General features: G+C 41.2%; 1 protein-coding gene across 3 annotated transcripts in view; it reads right to left on the bottom strand.

Moving 5' to 3' along the window:
- Positions 1 to 22,678, bottom strand: part of enox1 (ecto-NOX disulfide-thiol exchanger 1) — a 136,053-nt gene that overhangs the window by 79,916 nt on the left and 33,459 nt on the right. For all 3 annotated transcript variants that reach the window (XM_006806412.3, XM_006806413.3, XM_087829746.1), the window contains exon 2: positions 20,748 to 20,780. The gene's annotated coding sequence lies outside the window, so the exon portion shown is untranslated. The remainder of the gene's footprint in view (positions 1 to 20,747; positions 20,781 to 22,678) is intronic.

Raw genomic sequence — 22,678 nt, 5'->3', positions numbered from 1 at the left:
ACGCTGTGTTCGTGTTTTCCTCCGAAACAATAAGTTCTGTTGTAGCAGACTTTCAACGCCTCTCTTTGTCTCTCGCTAGCAAAGTTGACCCAGAAAACAAAGTAAAGCTAGTTTTCAGCTACGAGCCGAACACGAACACGAACCCGACGTATTAGTCAGAGGTCCCTTTAATATGGTTCGGAGCCGCGGACCTTCAGTAACAGTAATAAATCACAGCAATAGTACATTCACGTAGTTGTAAACAGCATGATAATATATTAAGTAATCCAAAGTATTCAGAATACATTACTCTCATTGAGTAACGTAACAGAATACGTTACAAAATACATTTTGGGGCATGTAATCTGTAACCTGTAGTGGAATACATTTTAAAAGTAACCTTCCCAACACTGGCCACGGACAATATTTTCACGGACTGGCCTTTAAGGTGTCGCGGATAAATACAACAAAATAAATCATACAAACAAGACAAAAACTGTGGTATTTCATAAATATAATAATAAACGTGAATTCACTGTGTAATTATGTAAATGTATTAGGGGTTTAAGTGGTAATGCTTATTAGGTCTGATTAGTGCTACTGTATACTTCCACTTTATCAAGACAATGGCTTCACATATTATTACTATTAGTGGTGTTTTATATTTCCTATCAATACCACACTCCCTACATTGATCTAATTGCTTATATATACATACATTCCTACATGTGTCTTTTTTTATTTTTCAATCCATAGAAGATGTGTTAACATAAATAAAGAAAAGAGACGGTCTAAATTTGCGCTGGAACAAGATTTTAAAAGAGAAGAAAGAAGGAGAAATAAATGTGTGTGTGTGTGTGTGTGTCTGTAAGCACAGCCTTGTATTATATTCATGCTAAATGGGCTGATTGACAGAAGCAGTGGGCTGAGGCGGCGCCGTCTGTTCCCATCCCCTCTAATTACAATCAAGAAAGACGAAAAGTGGCAGAACTCATAGCTGAACCCCCCTCTGTGTTCTCACAAATGTAGTCACGGCCGATACAGTGGCCATGCTTCAAATGCTAGATGTGACTTGGATCGTTTTAAACTGCCCCCACCCCCACCTCAAGATTTAAGGCTGCTGTTTTGGATTGCTTAATCAAAATCAAATTATTTAATCCAAACATTTTTACATCTGAATATGAGCAAAGCACAGAAAGCCACCACAGCTGGAGCATCAGGAATGCACCTGGACAGCACAAAAAATAGACCATCCTGATGCAATCCTTGTAGTGCTAACAGCTGATTCAAACTTTTGGCATCAGTCAATATTGGCTCCTGTGAACAATATCGGTCTCATCACACAGAGGACATCTGCCGCGTCTAGACGTTCTGAATCTAATCCTGCTTTAACATGATGTACCCAATCACTGCGACAAATAACATCCAGACGACACTGATGATATCAGGCAACAAGCTGCAGCAGCACAGAGGAAAGGGAGCAGGTCACGGGGGAGATCATGAAGTGGTGTCATTTATCTGGAAGACCTGTTGAGCTGTAGAAAGCATAGAGAGCAGACGGACAACATGTGGAAATCCACATTCATGTTTATAAGGGTTAAACTGGTTTTGATCTCACCAGAGATAGGTGGTTTACATGAACACAAAGAAACATGGTTCTTCATATCACTGTATATATTACAAATACTATTCTGGCTGCTGATTACCTTATGCTGCATAAAAGAAGAGTTTTTAAATGATGAACCTAACTTTTGGTTAGGTTCATGATTTGACTTGTTAAACTGTAAGTCTTTACAAACTGTCTCCTTCAAAGCCTCCATCACTGACCTGCAGACCAGTTGGTGACCCTCTGGCGACCTCTGGTCACTTGGGAAAATGTCTATTTCTTTACAGGTTGGTAATGTCATGCGGTGTGGTAGGACTCAGGCGCAGAGCAGAGTTCAGGGGAAAACAATGTTTATTTACACATTCACCAGGTGCAGATATATACAGTGAGGGGAGCGGGGGTCCTGGGTCTGAAAGGGAAGTCCGGGATATGAGTCACATACACGCTAGCTCTTCTTCTTTACAACGGTTCAAACAACAGGTTGGTCACGGGTACGGGGAAAGTGTCTAGCACAATCATCCAGCGGTGAGGCTGTCTGCGTCCCGGCCTTAAGAGTCCAACCCATAATTAGAGCCTGACGAGATGCAGGTATGTGTGCCAAGGGCGGGAGCCTGCAGTGAGCTCCGCCCTGGCGGGGAGGAGAGAGGAGAATGTACACAAAACACATGTGGCCTTGTGGAGCCGGCCGGGCAGACACGGGGACCATGAGAGGTAAGTGTTTGGAGATAGCTCTGCATCTTCCATGCAAACTCCAACCAACCTGCTAGCGACTAGTACAAATACACAAAGGCAGCACCGTACATCAACCTCGTCTTACCTTCCTCATCTGTGGTATCACCATGGAGTACACCCACCATCCAATCCAGCCACTTCTAACCTTAATTCAATGTATACAAGGGTTTTAATGCAAATACACAAATAGTTTATCTAAAGGACAAACTGATCGGATCTAAATCTTGCAAAAGAGTTTCTTTTTATTTTATTTCAGTTTCTAAAACATAACGATCAACTTTTTTTTATCCATTTTACACTTGCACTTAAAAAATGTAAAGGTGTCATTCTCAAACTCAAATGGGCCGTCAAGTTGCTCCTTAAAATGTGGAAATGCGTGCGTGTGAGTATGTGAGTGTGTGAACTTTTGCTGCAGGGAAAACCACAAACATGCGGAGAAAAGTCACTGCAGCCATTAGGATGGGGTTGCTTCCAGAAATTTGATGAGAAGTCCAGATGTTTTGGCTCTCTGTTCCACATCGTCATTTATGCATGTGTGTGTTTGTGTCTATGAGTGTGTGAAAGAGGAAAAGGGAATGGAGTGCGCATTGGATTAAGCCTGCATTAACCCCAATTTCAAGGGACCGACTGAGGTCATTTAAACTATAGAAAGAGTGGAAGTAAAAAGTTTCCCTCTGACTGCACTTCTTTGTGAAACCCGCTTTGACTTACTTTAACAAAATCTAAAGCAGACTCTAACTTGAATCCTAAAACCAAATCTGAAACCTCAAACAAACCCTTTGATAGTCTGTCCCAAAGTGAGCATCAGCCAAAATGTCCTCACTTTCCAAGGTCTTAAACTAGCACAGCCATTATTTGTTCCACTTTTATACTGAAGAAAAGGGGAGCACTAAGTCACATTTTATAAGTCTGAGTCTTTCACCTACCTCAAGTTAATTCCCAATCACCTTAAGTCAAAATCTATCTAAACCCTTCTTTTGAGGTCTGGATTCGGTTTTTGCTGAAGTGCTGCTGGACTGAGTAGAGTCCACAGTCAAGGAACAACCCAGACTCTGAGCTACAAAGTCCATCAGTCTATTTAAAGAGGCAAAGTGAACCCAGCAGACAGCTGTGAACTCTGAACACTCTGTAATAAATCTGTCAGCTCACACTCTGCACTCGCTGAAACATACTCTGTATCTATAACTTATCTTTCAAATAAAATCAATCTCTCAACAGACGTCTCAATACACACTGCTAAGGTCCATCCAAGGCTATATGTTGTTACTGTCAATCCAGTCAGTGTCATGTCAGTGTTTGTCCTTTTCTTACGTTTTGAGTGTATTACACTAAGTTTTTGTTTGTATTTTGCTGGAAACTTCATCCAATGGTATATATGATGGAATGGTTTTATATTGTATTTGTAAAGCGCTTAACAAAATTGTTTTTAAAGATAAATGCAATAGAACAATAGATGAATGAATAAAGATTGTTTTACATGTTTAAGAGGTCACTAAATGAAAAAAACATACTAAAAATCATCAATTAAAGCTAATTAAATAAAACTTGGTAAAGTAAGTACATCTGGTTAAAGTAAAGAGAGTTGCAAGAGTGCAACATTAGCAAATTTTCTGCAAAGGTTTCCATGTTTGTCATGATTCTGCTTTAAAAACCTTAATAGGCAGAAATGGATTGAGCGCTGTGTTGTGCTAGCTGCATAATAGAGTTGCTTCTGTTCAGGACACATTTTGTACTTTACAATCCTTTTATAAAAATAAAATATACATATCCAGTCACTTAGCTTTAGCCAAGAATTTAGCTAATGCTTTTAAAATTTGCTAAAATTAGCAAACCAACACAATTAATTTAAATTTGGCTAACATCAAAAAAATATATATATTTATATTTATATATTATAAAGATATTTTTATAATGTATACGCTAATGCAGAAAACACTTGAAATGCTTAGCGTGTGCAATCAATAGCCTGATTGGTTAGTTGCATTGTTGATCCTGAACAAATGTTATTATAATGATGCAGGAGATATCAGATATACCCATATTGCACTGTGGTCAATAAAGGCGGGACATCAGATCAGGTGTGTCAAATCAATCCAGGCTCATCCATCATGTGCAGGAAAAACAGCACATTAAAATATACAGTGCAATACCTGCACATTTTCCTTGTGAGTTTATCCACTTTCGCAAACTAAAATTTAACTTGAAGATCTTAATGGAGAGACACACGTGCAACATGACAGAGTAAAACTGCTGAAATCAGGCTATGCACAAGAAGATGATCTTTAACAGGAGGTCAGATGGAAATAAATCAGGTAGAGCTGGTGATTGCCATGGGGAAAGATTTTAGTTGTAAAGTGTGCAATGGATATGAAGTAATACACATTTTTTTCAGCTATCACAGTGTTTCAACTGATCTCAAAGGCCACCCAAGAGGATACTTCAACTGGTAACAATAAGCTACTCTCCCCAAAGATTTCAGCTGCTTGCATCTGTGATCCTTCACCTACTACCCAAATCTGAATAAATAAAAAGCTTTGTCCACTGTAAAAACAATGGCCCCATAGTAAGTTCTGAGAATTCATTTCCTAATAAAAAAAACAAATACCCTCAATTCCACTTTCAGATTCCTCTTCCTCTCTACAGTTTGCTGATGCTGCAGAGGAGCCGCAGCGCTCACAAAAGCAGCGGCGAATAAACTGGAACACAGTGAAAGCGAAAACAGATTACTGCTTCGTCACAATGATGCTTTTATTGCTAAAGAATAGCCCGAGTGTGGAGAAATCGCAGCAGGAGACTTTAATTTCTTATCACAACCAACACACTTTTCAGTCTCAGTCGTAAGCGTAGAGTAATTCTGCCTTCAGAAAACACTAAAAAACAATAAAGTTTATTCAGCTGGGTTGGTACGAGGTGGTGCACAGTCACACAAACAACTGAAGCTATTCTGGGTTAAAGCTGCTGCCGCCGCATCGCATTCCCCAGAAACACACACACACTTGTACATCAATGCATAAACACTCATACATATTTATTTACCTCATATGCAGTGGTACACACAGCCACAAAGCTACACAAATAAAGTGCACGTGAACACAAAATCTAGGAGGGGTCTTACTAAAGGAAAATGGTCCTTAATCTGCAGAAATTTAGCCCATCCCCACAAAGACAGTATTACAGGGACAGGTTGTTAGACATGAGTCTCTGGTGATTTTTTCTTTTTTTTTTTAATAGAAGCACTGTTGCGTGGAGGCGTTTATTCAAAGAGTAGGCAGCAAGATCACCTCATCTGATTTAAGCCAGCAATTAAAGAGCAGCCAGATGCCTTTGGGGGAGAGGAGGGGACGAATAAGGGAACGAAAGAGGAAGAGATCAAAGGAAGCATCAAATCAAGAAACGATAAGGCCTTCCTTTTGTGCATAGAAAGCCTGCTTTGCTTCCTCCTACATGCAGATAGACTCTTTGTGTGGTGTCGGTGTGAGACTCCATTGTCACACACTGTATCTATTCGCACCTCGGCTGGGCCAATTTCTCAATTGCGATGCATTTGCAGAGAGGTTTTATTGTGACTTGATCAAAGAGATGGCAGGTGAAAATGCATCATTTTATTAAAGAAAAAAAAAAAAGAGAGAGAGAGAGAGAGAGAGAGAGAGAGAGAGAGAGAGAGAGAGAGAGAGAGAGAGTGAGTGAAAGCCCTGCAGATAAGCTTACTGTATGAATAACAATCTGATATTCAGGAGATATAATATTACACATGTTGGTGTCAGAGCTGAAGGCATCATTGGATGTAATTCATTGTCACTGAGCATCAGCTACTGGTACATCTTTGTGACTCACTGCCATGCTCATTTCCCCTGAGCTGCCACCAGTAATTCATAATAGGATCAGAGCTCAGAATATGAGGAGGTTCGACTGATTGTCATATTTATAACCAAAAAGCCAAAACATTTCATCTTTTAGCTTCTCACATGCAAAGAGTTTGCTCTGCAATTATCTTCACAATAAATTGGCTAACGTGTACTAAGTGCACTCTACCTGTTAGCACGATTAGCTTAGATGAATTCTAAATAAAGCATAAAAAGTTTGTATTTGCAGTATGCTGAATCATATTAACCTTGATATTTTATACAGAAATGATAGCAACGTATTTGGAGTAGATGACTGTGCGCCTGCTGATATTCATATAGTGAAAAACGACCTGCTATCGTGGCGTCACAGTGGATGGACCTCACTCAGCTCATGACATGTGCTCACCTCGGAGCAACTGGTGCCCTTCTATATAGTTGAAAACCATAGACATGGTTATAAGTTGTCTTACTATAACAATCATAGCATACGTATTTATATATATCTGTATGTACCCGATCACCTCCTTAACAGGTGGGCCAACCTCAACTAAATTTTGGACAAACATGTCAAATATGCAGCAATTATTGGAGATTATGTATCGGAATTTCAGGAGCAAGACCACGCCTCCAAACACGCTCCTTCCGGTTATCATCTATATAAGTTCCTCCAGTTCTGCAAGCTGTACATTCTCATTTATGTGCCCCATCCTCCCTCCGTCCCCTTTTCAATTCTTTAACTTCTTCACTTCTATTTAGTACATGGGGATCTGCCAGGCCCGGGAGCCATCGTCAGTTCCCTTTGAGGCCTTCCCCAAACCGCAGCTCAATTAATGTCTAAGCCATTCACCTTTACCTACTAAAACGCTGTCAAACCTAAATGTGCCCAGCTAGTGAATTAACATCTATATGTTTTGTTAAAAGGATTTAATCCAGATCTTTTGATTTCTGTACTCATCCCCCCACCCCCCTCCCCCCGTGATTTTTTTTTTTCATGTCATGTTTAACCTTTCGTGTCTGCCATAACCTTCCAAACCGATCAGACTTGTTGCTGCCTCTATGTATAGTTACATTTCTCAGGTTGAGCACCTGAGAAGGTTATGGCATAGAGACCTGAAAAAGATCTGAAAAAGCACAACAGACCTGGCTAGTTCTTTTAATCACCTCTTATTTTAACGCTTTTAGTAAAATAAAAAATTGCATCAAATTTCATTACATTTTTTCATCAATTAAGTGAGCAGGTTTTCAAATATAGAGCCTATAGAGACAAGACTGTATGAAGTGGAGAAAACGTATTGTTGAGATGATGGATGGGTCAATAAAACGCTGTGCTTTAAGATCGGACAATGGCTCAAGCATCCAGTGCAGGTGTGTTTGTGAGATGTCTTTTTTTACATAAGCAGCTGTAAGCAGTAAATTATGGATTAAGGCAGCAACAAACTTTCAATATCTTGGATAAGAAAGACATTTTTCCAGAGGCAAGACACATGTAAAAGAGTCCCTGACAGTTTGCTAACATGGTCGATGTTCTTCTGCATGACCAGATTTGTGGATCTGACACCATCGTCTCCCCAAGCTGCCATGAAGTATTAAACAAGTCTGGAGGATAGACTCAAGCCCAAAATGTCTCACACCGGAAAAAAAAACTGAATGAAGCTGAAGATGAGAGTGTCTGCGAGTGAATGTGTCCACAGAGAAGTATCATAAGAGGCCGCAGCAGAAGCCTCACGGTGTCGTCCGCATTCGGACCAGAAAGGACACCTCAAGGTTGAACCACCTCGCACTAAATTATTCACCAGTCAGGAAAAAAAATACACATCTCCCCTTCACTCTGCTGTAAATATGTAAACACAACCCCGCCTCCTAACAAACTGACAGACAACTCCAGATTACATCATAAGGAAACACTGTTAATTCATTTAGCGAGGCAAAAAAAATCTATATTCTCTGTGACAGTAAATCCTTTTGACACAAGCAGCCATGGGAACTAACACAACACACATTCCCTGCCACACACTACAACACAACCAACAGCAAAGAACTTATACTCATCATCATTCAATTATTTACCTCATCTTTTGACTTTGAACTCAGCTAAAACCTTTGTTTTATGTTCCTTGACATGATAAACACATTGCTCATTTCTGTGTTACAGTGTGCTTACATTTTGTAAGCACACATTTAGTATATGTGTTGTGTTGCTGCGGACTGAAAGGTTCAGTTTGCATCAAGTTTTGATCGGTATAAAACAATCAAAACTTGATTGTTTTATAACAAAAAGTCCCATCAACTTAAATTTATGGCTCAGCTATACTTGAGTAAAAGTAAGTCAAATGTCCATTTAAGAAACCCCCCTTACAAACAGTGGTTACCTTATTTATTTTATTATTATTATTATTATTATTATTATTATTATTATTATTATTATTATTATTATTATTATCATTTTGCATTTGGCAATCCATTGCAAGTAGTTGCCACAATCACTTTTGATTGCCAGCCAGTTCCAGGAGACAGGTTGCCTAGTTATTCAAAATTCAAAATAATTTAAAATAAAAAGTAATAGAAAAATGATTGTAGAAAATAAAATAAGCAACCATTCATACTATTTAATTCTAACCTGATCTGCATTATGGTCCTCCTGTCTATCATGAAACCCTGCTTTTGTCACAGCACGCAGGTCCCACTAACAGAACCTTCTGCTTCACGGCTGCTGCAGTGCTGACACGTCCGAGAACCTGTAACTTTCCATTTCAATAAGCCCGGGGCAAAATGAGCAAGCTGCCCGGCATCGATCTGTTTTTCCTCAGGTTTTATGGAGGGCAGGAGGGAGGAGGACATGTCAGATTTTCCCTCAGCTGGATGGCAGGCAGCGGCTGGTCTAGACATGAAATCACCAACCGCACGATGAGACATCGAGACAGAGAGACTGGAGGTGCACATTCCCTGCTACGCCAGGTTTTTAAAGTATAGCAGCAACATTGTTGTGTGCAGTCTTCCCGCATTAGAACAATCGAACCACAGAGGGCTACACAAGCCAGTGTCACTTCTTTGCCCGTTTACGTCGGGCCATCTGGAGTACTGTGGGTAACGGTTTTTGTGAAGACATCAGCACGCTGCAGCTAAAGAAGCTTAAGTAAGCAGATAAAACAAGCAAAACTGAGGAAACCACCCAGGACATGACAACAGATGAGCTCTGTTCCTCTGGGTTTATAACATATACACACATATGCAGGGCCTCACACGCATGGCTCTGTACCGGACCCACAAAAAGGAAACAATATCAGTTGGCCCTGACTCCAACTTCCACATCACTGTGCACAATCCCAGCATTTTTCAGGGTTTATTTTTATGTGACCTAGCACACCAATATTTGTCCTTCTGATGATTTTGTTCCCTGTTCCTGCCACAACAAGCCACCGCTGCCTTTCCCTGCGCTCTCCTCCAATTGTGTTTTTCTCACTTCTCTTTCTGTTTTTCTGCCCCTCTCTTCTTTTTCTCTCTCTTTTCTCGCCTCCTTCCCCACCAGTCACTGTGATGAAGTGGCCAGTGAGTAGCCGTCTCTGTCGGTAATCACCACGGTAACTCATGGCAGCGCTGCGGCGCCGGCAACATGCCATCCATCACCGCCTCCACTGCTGCAGGAAACTGATATATCAAGATGTAAATTCTGGCCTTGCTGCTGCTCCCAGAACTTGGATGTCTCCACAGAGGAGGGGGCGGAAACAAGGAGAAGATGATGGTGGAGAGGGGTAAGGTGAAAAGAGGAATAAATGAAAGACGAGATAGCATGCATGGAGACTGTGGGGGGTAAATATATAATGCTGAGGAGAAAAAGAGGGGTGGATAACAGGATAGAGGATGTGTGGAGCAGAGGAGAAAGGTAAGAAGAAGGCAGGGACATAAAAGAAAAAGAAAAGAGTAATGAGGGGATATACTGCAGCAGAGGAGATATGAATAGGTGGGGAGGGTCGAAGAGGACCGCCACTATGGAATGAGGAACATAGAGTAGGGAAGCTGATGAAAGGGAGGAAGGGAGGAGAAGAAAAGGAGAATGAAGAAGCAGAGGGAGGAGAACGATGACTGTATGATGACGGCGACAGTGTTAATCCATCCTGATGCATCCTTATTGCTCTGTCACAGCCTGCAGTTACCACACGAACACACACGAACACAAGGGTTGTAACATTTGATCCCTGCATATAATGCATGTGAACGTGTTTAATGCAGTGGGTGATGGGAAAAATTAAAAGAGAGAAAGAGTAGTGTAGCCTCAAGAATCCATGGGGAGAAATCTGTAAGAGCAAAGATGGCAGTAAGAGCATAACTTCCAGGGCAGAGGTGGGGGGCTTTTTCTAGCAACTTATTTTTAGACCAAATGAGCAGGATTTAAAATCGCTGTCTGTTGGTGGGCTGTGTGGACAGGTTTGCATCCATAGTGAAATGATACAAATTAAAGTATTCCAGTCACATTTCTGACACAAAGGTATGTGAGTAAAACAGGAAAATGTGATTGAAGTAGTGAAAATAAAAATGCAGACAAACATCAGCTTTGAGTGTCAGCGAGCCAGAGGATGAAAAAGTGAAACACAAAGCTAAAAATCTACATCCAGTTAATGTTCCAAGGGAACTAATGACTGCGACACAGAAGGTTACCTTGCTGGTATGAATGTACACTTTGGATTGGACAACAAATTTTCAACTTGTGGTGCCTAAAATCGCTTATGAGTCACACTTCTGACTCGGGAGTGAGAACGTGTTGACTTGTGACACTTGTCGTGTTTGAGTGTCAATCACTGGCATTTTAACACAATTGAGAAGAGAAGTAGTTTGAGTCATATCTGCCTAGAGACGTGTTGGCGACCGTCTGGCAACTGGACTTATTATAGTTGTGTATTTTCTTTAAATAATTTTTTATTTCATTTTGTCTTTTATTTTTAATTCAGTATACTTGCAGTTAGTTTCCAGAGTTGATTTTTTTTTCGGTTTAGTTTTTATTGTTTGAAGATGTTTAGTTTTTAATATGAGCTCATCTACTCTTAATGCAGCCGATCACATCGACCGTGTAATTTTCCTCGATGAATTTGTGCAATTTATTTTTTCAAACCATTTTTTAAGATTTTTCAGATGCAAACAAACAGATGTGACTAATCAGAGCACTGTGTTTGGCGACAGGTTTACTTTAGCTCAAAACACACAACAATACTAAAAATACAAATCATAAAACAATACTATTTTACCTCTGACACACATCTAGACGTTGCTCCGGGTCAATCGGCTCTATGAAATGATTTCTCTGTCTCTTCAGATGTGGTCCCAACTCTGCCAACAGGAGTTCAAACTGCCCCACTGTCCTCCTGAAATATGTATTAAAAGCGCTTGTGATGCAGCTTCAGCTCCTGGATCAAACCGTGAGACTCTCCCTGCTGCCGCCAGAATCTCAGTTTCTTCCTTTTCTTGATTGGAAACATCAGGACCAGCTCATCATGTTGAGTTTATTATTTTTATAGCGTGTTTTTTGAGGATCAATTTTCAGCAAAAATGACGTGGTCTTGGTGTGTAATGACCTTTGGTTTAATTTTTAATAGGTTTAGTCTTTTTAAATGATTATTTTCTGTGTTTTATATTGTAGGCCATATATCCAAGGCAAGATTTGGAAAAATACGTAAAGGTATTCCAGCAAAGACACAGCTTTTGAAAGGCAGAGACTTACTATTTTATAAAAATGCAATGTCTGAATGAACACAATTTTTGCCACATTAACATGTACAGTTGTACTAAAGCTAATTGCTCTATATTTTTATTAGATTTTTGTTAGATTTCAAAGTTCACAGAATCGTTTCAATTAGTTTTAATTTTTTTTTAAAGTCTAATTTGTATTTTTAATCAGCTACAATGTTTTTTCACATCTAATTTTAGTTTGTAGTTTAGTTTTAGTTAACTATAATAACCTTGCTTGCAAATACCAGTCTGGTGTTCCACAGCTACCTCTTTGCAAGTGGTGTCTGGCAGTCACCAACAGTGTTGGTCAAGTTACTTAAGTTGGATTACTTACTTCTCCAAGAAAGTAATCCCATTACTTTACTGATTACTTATTTTCAAAAGTAATTAGTCACTTTTTAAAAACATGATACACAACCTTAATACGTAATAAAGCAAAAGACCTTTCAGCCCAATTCTAATTTTTTCTCCATCACATAAAACTGAATCAAATGAAAAACTCTCTTTTTAAAATTGTTTTATTAGTTTTAATCTTTTAACTTTATGCACATTGCATCAAGCAAAAACTGTCAAACAGTGGTTGACTAGAAGAAATTTGTTTAACATATTCCAGCACATAAAATATAAAATCATGTTTTGTCTAGATGCAAGTCAAACACAGCAAAAAATGAATAAAATCAAAGATTCAGTGGTACTAAGTCCTCTTAGTACCCCTTTGTGGACTGGTGCCAGCTGAACTACCTCCAGGTCAACACTAGTAAAACCAAGGAGCTGGTGGTAGACTTCCACAGGCACAAACATCCTCCACTGCAACCACTGAACATCCAAGGTATGGACATTGAGGCTGTGGACAGCTACAGGTACCTTGGTGTTCATCTGAACAATAAACTGGACTGGACTCATAATTCAGACGCCCTCTACAGGAAAGGACAGAGCAGGCTGTACCTGCTGCGGAGACTCAGGTCTTTTGGAGTGAAGGGCCCACTCCTGAAGACCTTCTATGACTCTGTGGTGGCCTCAGCCATCTTTTATGGTGTGGTCTGCTGGGGCGGCAACATCTCTGCCGGGGACAGGAAGAGACTGAACAGGCTGATCCGAAGGGCCAGCTCTGTTCTAGGATGCCCTCTGGACCCAGTGGAGGTGGTGAGTGACAGGAGAATGGTGGCTAAGCTGACATCCCTGTTGGACAACATCTCCCACCCCATGCAGGAGACTCTGACAGCACTGAGCAGCTCCTTCTGTGGCAGGAGACGGAGAGATTTTGCAGGTCTTTCCTCCCCACTGCTGTCAGACTCCACAACAAAGACTTTTGCAGCTGATCAAACCCACACATGTGCAATAAGACTGCTATATGTGCAATTCTTTTTCTGACAAAGTTGTACTTGTGTTTTCTTAATCAGTTGTATATAGCATTTGTATTCTATTCTATTCTATTGTATATATTATTCTATTTTATTCTATTGTATATAGTATTTTATTTTATTTTATTGCATTTCAGTGTTTTCTAATTTCTGCTACATAACTTTGCACTTGTGGGACTAATAAAGGTCATCCTATCTTATCTTATCTTATCTTAAGACTATTTTCACCTGTTTAGCAGGAGTGGGGCTAGTGCTAGTTTGCCTAGTGCTGCAATGGTCATGTCAGTGGGGGGATCCGGAGGTTTCTCAGTGAACTTCACATTCCCGTGGCAGCATGCTAGGTGCTTCTCAAGATTTGAAGTTTAATTTTTCACTGTAGAAATAAGTTTTCTTCCCACGCAGAGTGTACAGCACACGGTAATGTTTTTGTCACTTTTTACAGAATCAAACTCAAAGTAATGTAAGTACTTCCAACTTTTAAACGCTGCATGGTCGTACTCTCTCCCACGCTCCATATTATCCATTGTTGATCTGCACACGTCTGTCGCTGCCACAGACGTCGCACGCTCGTACATAAATGTCATGAGACACTCTCACAATCAAAATCATGGTTTAGTAACGCAGTAACGTAGCATGCTTACGGGAAAGTAACAGTTATCTAATTAGTTTTTTGCAGTGGTAATCCTTTACTTTACTTGAAAAAAGTAATCAAATCTCTGGTTGTGAAACTGGTGACAAGCACAAACATTTTCTGAAAACGCTGCCACTGTGGCCACAGCTACAGAAAAGAAAGGGAAGTCAGCAGGAACGTAAAATCTTCAGCTGGAAAACTACCTGGAGGTGCCTCATCTGTCTCAGCCGCAGAACAGCGGAGCAGCACCTGCTTTGTGCAACACCCACGATTACAGCACTGTGATTAGTAATATTACTGTGCTGAGTGATCTGGGTTTGGTAAGTGTTACTTTATGAGTGCTTTCAAGAGCTGCATGCAAGGTAATGTAACTCTAAAATTAGGTTAACAAGTCAAATTTTAAGTCAAATGTAACAACATAAACAAAAAAGCTGTTTTAATTCCGTGAAGAATTTGCTGTTTGTTTCACACACTATATGATGGAGTGTGATTTTTATGCATTCATATCTATCAAGTATTGCCAAAAAGAGACAAAAAACATGCACTGTCTGCATGTGTCCTCCCATGGCGTCAGCTAAATCTACATTTGACTTTTGAGCTGATGGGGAATCCTTCTAAAGCAGATGAAGCTAATGATATGAATCACATCAGTGCCTCATATTCCAGACAGATTTCCAGTGTTTACGATAAGATTACTACAAGCTCCTGCTTGGGTCGGTGGGTAAAAGACTGTGTGCACAATGAAAGTTTAAAAAATTACATGATCCTAAAATTCAGCACATCTCCATCTTCTCCATCTGTTGTAGTGAAACATTCTCGTTAAGCACTACACACTGAACACAGCAGAGAGAGAAAGAGAGAGCAAGAAAGCAGAGGAAAAATCAGCCATTTCACTCCTCCTCAGGTCATCATTACAGCGCATCAGGACAGCTGCTACCATGGAAACCTCCAGAGAGCAGAGCCTAGAAATACTTGTTGGTCGCAAAAATCAAAAGCCAAATTGTCTGCATCTAGGCAGTTTGTTTCAGACTCTATTTATTTATTTATTTTTACCAACTTTAACTTATTTTTAATTTCTAATCTTTCCTTTCTGTAACAGGGGGCAAAGTCTCAGAGGTGCTGTTGATGTCATTAGCTCACTTCTCCTTGGGAAGGGAATATAACAGTAAATACTAAATATTAAACATTATTGTGCAGCACGTAAGATCGACAGCGCACAGTGTGCTTTGAGGTAGGAGCCAAAAAGGGTGTAGTTTGTGTGTGTGAGCACCCGTGTGTACACCTGTGAGCATGGACGCGTTTGTTTTTAAAAGGTTCCTTCATGTAATGATCTGCTAGAGGGTGTGGGGAGCCACAGCCCCGTCCACCAGGGCATGAAGCAGGTATGGAGGAGATCAAGACTCCAGACATCCAGAGGCCCTCAGAACACAAGAGACCAAGGAAGACCAATAGAGGGGCAGCTGCGCCACTATCCCAGAAAGAGCTGAGGAGAGTCCCAGATGAGGGGTCACTCAGCCGCCGCGGAGCAGAAGCCGGGGGGGGGGGGTTGCAGTGACGTGCCTGTGAGCTCCGCCGGCAGCCAGCTGCGCCAGAGTGACCGAGCCCCAGGCCGAGAGGCCGAGGGCACCCCACCCCCGAAGTGGCCCGAGCGAGCCCCAGGCTCCAGGCCCCGACAAGCAGCCACCAAGGAGTGAGCCGGTGTGTACCTGGGCGCCCACCCCCGGACACAACGAACCACCAACGCACCGATGTCTGAGGGCGTCTGCCACTGGCAGGGGGAGTGGTGGGGGGAGATAGGCCTCCATACCTTAGAGGGCCTGAGATGTCCCCAGAGAGGTGGCGTCTGATACCCAACCTGACATATAGACACAGACATACAGACACACACAGATACAAACATCCATTCCCACCCTCATGCTCTCATATGCACTTACTCAACACTCACCCAACGTGGAGACAGACATAAAGAGACACTATACACACAATCACACTCCCCAAGCGTACTTTAAGAACCGAGTCTAGGTACCCTTGCCCCTGGAGGGGGAAACTGCACCCAGACCCAGGTGGTGTTACCCTTTTTCCCTGCGGTGGGGAGAAGCAGACCGCCCCGACTCTGCAGCAGCAGGGAGGCCCCACACTCCAGACCCCAGTCGGACGGCCAACTCCTCCTCCTAGCCCCCCCGCTCCAGCAGGTCGCAGAGAACGGGGGTGTGTGAAGACTCTAAAACCTCCCTCTGCCCGCTCATATGTAGTGTTGATGCATGAGTGTTCTAAGGTGCATTTAAAACCCAGGAGGGCATGGAGCTACCTGCCAGAGAGCAGCAGGTAAGCGCATAGCCCCTCCTGATAGCCCTCAGTGTCTACGTGTATTTAAAATTGAGAGGTGGGCAACGACGCCAGGGGTGAGGTGTACACCCTGATGGTCTTTTGGAGTCCGTGTAGCGTGCCCACCCCCAAGATCCTATATGTATGTGTTATGAGAGTGTGAGTAATGTGAATGTCTAAGTTGTGAGATAAAATTGAGGTACAAGAAGCCAGAAGGGGACAGAGGGGGGGATGCCTCCCCTGCACCCTGGTGACACACCTTTACCCCAAGGCCCTGCATGTGTGGGTGATTGTGGTGGAGCGGGAAGAGGGAGGCAGCTGGAGATGGGGAGGGAAGGAAGGGAGGGGCAAGTGACCCCTCCCTGGGGCCAGCTCCCCCGCTGACCCCAGTAGGCACCCCCATACTCCGCAACCTGCCAGGGAAAGGGGGCCCAGGCCCATCCGGACCGGGGCCCAGAACAGCAGCGCCGCCCGGCCCCACAGAGCCCGGGACAGCCCACCTGACCCCACAACAGAGAAAACTGCACCCACCCCGCCATCCACTCATCTTCCAGACTACACAAGACGATAGACGCCCAAGCTGAGATCTTCCTCCACCTCTCCTGTATCTCCCCCTCCTGCAGAGTGGGTTCCTGAAGAGAGGAGAGCTTCTGCAATTAGCTCACTTCTCCATAGATAGATGGATCCACAAGCTAGACACATTGGAGCTCTTTCGGATGAAGGGAAAACTGATTTTGTGAGTTTTCCTCTCATTTGTTGCCCTTCTTGCATCCTTATACTTGTACTGTCTGTATTTTCAGTCCTGTGATATTAAGTTGAAGTCTATATTGTTTTCTGTTTATGACTATCATGTGTTAAATGGCTCACCTGATGCTTTGATATGATGATGATCTGATCTGATAGAGTGCGTCATTTTTAATGTTTTAAAGCTCATCTGTTTGGTTTTGTTAAGGGTTATAATTAGGGACATGGCTGCAATAATTAACAGGTGTGTTAACACATGTAGATGTAGCTACCATATTTTCCGCACTATAAGGTGCACTTACATCCTTTAATTTTCTCAAAAATCAACAGTGCACCTTATGCATGAATTCTGGTTGTGCTTACTGACCTCAAACTGATTTTTTGTGACACACGGCGCTCAAAAATCTGTCAAAAAATGTTTTAGACTTCAGAAAGCTACAAAGCTGCACCGCTTGATGGATTGTCAGAGCATTATGGCTACTGTAGTCAGGAGCCTCACTGAGTAATCTGGGTCCTAAACTCCATCCACCTCAGGTCCCAAAGTTAAACGAACACAGCAGCATCACTGAGAGTTAAAAACTGTCTAAATTTTTTCATCTTTAATAAAATAATCAGTGTTGCTGCTTTACCAGGTGTAACAATTAAGTTTAACGTCCAGGCATCCATGAAAATAGAATTTATTAAATTTAACATAATTAGAAGTTAGCAGGAAGTTAGCTCGCTAGTTTCCACTTAAACATGATATAGCATGTTCTGACTGAGAGATTTCTGAAAAAATTAAAACGTACAGCTCTGCTATCACTTCCAACATGAATAAAGACAGAAAACTAAACAGCAGTGACGTTTGTAGGGTTACTGAAGTTGGACTAGCTGGTATATAATGATGTGCTACACGATCGCTAGCGACACAGCTATGTTAGCATAACATAAACACAGTGAAGTTGAAAGATGAATGCTAACTTTTTTCCACTCGTTAATGGGAGGGTTCCCGATGGTTAGGGACAAACGCAATCACAACGCAGGATGCTGTAAACGGACCAAACTTCATCCACAATACGAGGTTAGTCGAGGTTAGTATTAATATACTGCAACAACATGGGACTAGAGCAGCTGCAAGAGAATTCATCATTAATGAATCAATGGTACGGAAGTGGAGGAAGCAAGAAGAATGAGTTGAGTAAAGTTTGACTTATCTGACTGTTTTGTTTAGCTTTATGTGCCTTATAATCAGGTGCGCCTTATGTACGGTAACACTTTGGATAATTGAAGTGACTAAATTTGACCTCTACACCATGCTTGTGCTTTTGGTCCCTTTTAGTAGAATTTTTAATTGAGTTTTCTGAGCCCAAGAATCACCAGATGTAGTTCATACATTTCAAACTTTTAAAGGGCTGTGTCCCTCTGAAAGTCTTGCAGGATGTTGGTGTTCTGGCAACTGTATACATACGTATCAAGCCAAATCCCACCTTAGATTCATTCATTCATAAATTGTCTGAAATCCTGTTCAGTTATCCAATGACAAATGTCTGACTATATGTTATGTTGTATCTTTTCCACTGCCCGGCTCTGATGAAGACACAGTTGTAGTGACGCACAATGAAAGGCTGTAAGCAGTGTGCGCTCCAGTCCCGTCTGTCCTTTCGGACAATTATCTCAGTTTGAATTATATAATGTGATTTGGTATTTAGTTGGATACGTAAACTGTAGTTTAGACAAAATAAAAACAGATCAGAGGTTCTAAAATTGAGAAAGCTCATCTTGCTTTGCGTGGTTTTTGTTTTTTTTAATCCAGGCTTGATTGGATATAAAAAGATCAGGATTCATGATATCCGTTTATCAGTAGATGTTCATTTTAACAGTCAACCATTCCCAGTTAAATTTGGCATCAAAAATTCAAACTGATCAGTGTAAGCAGGGTTTTGATTCAGAAGGCTCACTCCTCACAAGATTACCACATAGAAAGTAATTTGACCATTGACTCTAGAATGCTCCTGATGTTTTAGGGGAGCAAGAAACATTTCCATAACTTACTACATATGAAGTCAGAAAGAAATATTGTAACTGAAACTAAGGCTGACAGTTTAAATTCATACCATTTACAATCTGTGCTGAAAAATTCCACTTTGTGTCCAGAAAAGGACAGGACTTTGAATTTTGCTGCAATATTGACAAAGAAGTTAGCTAAGTTAATCAATAAAAATAGAAAACAACTGTGACCAGTGCTGCACTAATCAGATACTCATGAAATACTCAGAAAGTAGAGGCATTCTTCACCACATAGGGCAAAATGACCAACAAAGGTTATCTGGAGTCTTATCTTACACTTCAGCCACAGCAAATCCAGGGACTAACTAAGTTAAGCTAAACACTATACCAATATTTCAGCAATTATCACAATCCTGCTCATAAAAAGTTGTCTGTGTCCAGGGATCCAAATTCAATACAAAATAAGGAAAGGAGTTGCCTCATGCCACAAATCTCATAGACTTAGAAATTAAACTACTAGGCATTCAAATCCAGACTACAGAGAACCAAAAAGCGAGGAAGCTCTCATTTACACTGCTACGGTCATCTTCAAATACTCATTATCGCAGATCTCAGATCAGCCAATCACATGAAAGCAATTTAATACATTTAGTCATGAGGAGATGCTGAGGCTTAAACCAAGAATCAAAAAGGCGAAGAAAAGTGATTCGAGTGCCAGCCCACATTTAAAGTCAGCTGAGTAGTGTTTCATTTCCAGTATTTCCATTTCTGAGTATTTTAGAACCTGCTGATCTACTGGGATTTTCCCACACAACACCTCTAATGGTGTCGAAGTATGCACAAGAGCATCTCTGAACAAGCAACACACGCAGAACCAGATGGGCTACAGCAGTAGAAGATCACCCCAGGTGCCACTCCTGTAAGCTGAGATATCAGAAGATCAGAAAAAAAATCTTGCCTGGTCTGATGAATCCTGATTTCTGTTGCAACATTCAGGTCAGAATTTGTGGTAAACACGATCAAAGCATGGATCCATGCAGGCTGCTGCTGCTGATGTAATGGTGTGGGTATTTTCTTGGTACACTTTAGTACCCTCAGTACTAACTGAGCATTGTTTAAACACCACAGTGTACGAGTATTATTGCTGACCATGTCCATCCCTATATGACCACGGTATGCCTATCGTCTGTCAACGTGCCACAAAGCTCAGATTATCCCTGCACTTGAATGGCCTCCACAGTCAACAGATCTTAATCCAATAGAGCATCTTTGGAATGGGAGATTCACATCATGGACGAGCATGTCAATGTGGACCATTTATAACTCTCTGAGGAATGTTTAGCGCACCTTCTTGCCTTGTCCATTAATGGCAGTAAGAACTAGAGACCTGTGTTGTAGTTCACAGTGATGTTATGCAGATTTACAAGATGACTGCAGTGGATTCCATCGACAATAAACCTGCATGCATGCACAACAAACTGTGCATCCTAATATGTGATAAAGCAGTTTTTTTGTAATTTAAACCAAACTAAACTTGAGAATAATCTCAAAACGTAAAATGTGAAAGTGACCTTAGCTGCACAGTAACAAAGAGCAGCTGCAGAGATGTGTCTGGATCAGCACCTGAGGGACAGTTTTCCAAAACACATTATCAACACAGCTTGAAAAATCAGGCTGGTTCTGCATCAACTCTTTAGCCATTTGTTTGTGGAAACAAAAAGAAAGAAAATATGGCATGTCAAAGTGATTGGACAGGGTCTATTCATCATACACCTGCAAAACCAAGACGAAAAGACAGCAAAGATAAACTTCTGACTCACTGTTGTGCTGCAGCTGCTCACGTCTGATGGCCCCTGTGGAGACAAAGACAGAATTCCTCATTAGTTTTATTGGTCCCGTGTTTAAGTTTTACCACTGTCCTAATGAATTAAATGTGCTGAGATCTCATCAGGTTTCAGCCATGACATCATCTCAACAATCCCCCGAAGCAAGACAGTGCCTGTCTGAATGTTAATGTGTGTGTATGATGGATTCAAGGCTCGCAGAGGTGAGCAGCTAATAAAACCGCTGCACGATTTACTGCACGAAGGCGCAAGAGTTCTGTGCACATACACACGCATATGCCGAGCACCAGCTGGGCTTTGCTGACCTTTCTAAAGAAAGGCTAAGCTTTAGAAGCCCACAGAGAAACAAAAGCAGGAAAACTGTGTCGAAAGAAACAGCGCAAAGCTGATCGGATCTTGATGACAGACTGTGCAGCCCGCAGACAAAAGGTCACTTCAGCTAAATCATCTCACTAACAAAAAGGAATTGGCCAGTAACAAAGAGCAATGAATGACATCAAACAGGATTTATTTTTATCATGAAGTGTAACAGGCTTGTAAAGTGTACTAACTGATGATGGGGAAACCACACTGCCTGCTGCTAAATTATACAGAATCATTATTCAGTGTAAAAGACAAAGGATGTGTAAAATTACAGTTTAATACTGTAATTTTAAACTGACGTCTAACTTCAGCTGTGTAAACTATCCAAAGGTATCCCCCAAAGACTCACTTTACTAAAGAAGAAGAAAAGCTCCTCATATTGATGCAGAGATGAAAGAGGTACCAGTAAAAATACTTATACTACTAATTAATATCATTCAATGAAAGCCGCTATGTTTTCGCTGCCACTGTGTGGATAAGTGAGGTGTGTCCAGTTTTTTTCAGGTGAATGATTATTTTTAAGAGATTTTAAGAGATTCCTTCAGCTCTTGGAAGACCAGCGTTTTTCCCAGATACTTTTTTAAGATCCTCTGGCTTCAAGTTTGGAAATTTGTCTGGGAGACCTACTTGCTCATTTATATCAGCAGGGTCCAGGCAGCTGAGGTAACTAGATCAGATTCCCTCATCAGTCCCAACTTCTCCACCAATGCTAAGCACTGGCCATTGGATTTATTGTTTTGTTGTGATTTAATTCAGTGCAAAAAGAAACACCAGGAGTTGCAGTTAAATCTTCATCAGCAACCATCAAATTCCTTCAATATCAAAGACAAGGGTGCTTTCCACTAAACCTGACAACCAGGTGCAGCATCATCCTGTTACTGTGACAATAAAGCTAATTAAACTTGCATTATTGTAACAGTGACAACAACATCATCCCATATGCCAAAAAAACAACTGTCATTGTCACACATCTACAGTTGGTAGATTAAAACAAAGAAACAATATTTTAAAGTCAGTTTTAGCAGAAAAACATTTCTTTAAAAAAAAAAACAACAACATTTGCAGGCATGAGGCTATTAAGATGGGCCTATGATAGCAGCTTAGAGCAGATTTTATCTTTACACTTTCTCTCTCACTGCTTTCAGTTGTAATATGTATAAAAGGCTCCACTCCCTTGAAATGCTGAATCCATCCTCTTGCTTCAGCTCCATGTTTACTGCTTCAGATTGTAGCTGGTTATTTATCATCTCTTTAGCAGTGTAATCATGCAAAGCTACGATCAAACAATGGCTATCAGTTAGATATCATCTAAAATGTAAAAAGAAATATGACATGATGTAAAGTGATGAGATGTTCTGTTACTAGCTGAATGGGAAAAGTGTAGGTGCGTTGTTTTTAAAGACAATAAAGCATTAAATGTGTTGCTGGGTGATGGTTGTAGCACAGTCTGTAAACAGAAAGTGAGCGATCGCTGTTTAATGTTCAGCCAAGTGAATAGCACAGCGCGTGAGTGCCAGAGCGGGCCATATGGCAAAGACACTCCC

Source organism: Neolamprologus brichardi, chromosome 16 (assembly GCF_056152115.1).
Source record: "Neolamprologus brichardi isolate AB-2024 chromosome 16, ASM5615211v1, whole genome shotgun sequence".
NCBI lineage: Eukaryota > Metazoa > Chordata > Actinopteri > Cichliformes > Cichlidae > Neolamprologus > Neolamprologus brichardi.
The sequence above is the reverse complement of the archived record's forward strand: the minus strand, read 5'-3'. Positions and strand labels throughout refer to the sequence as shown.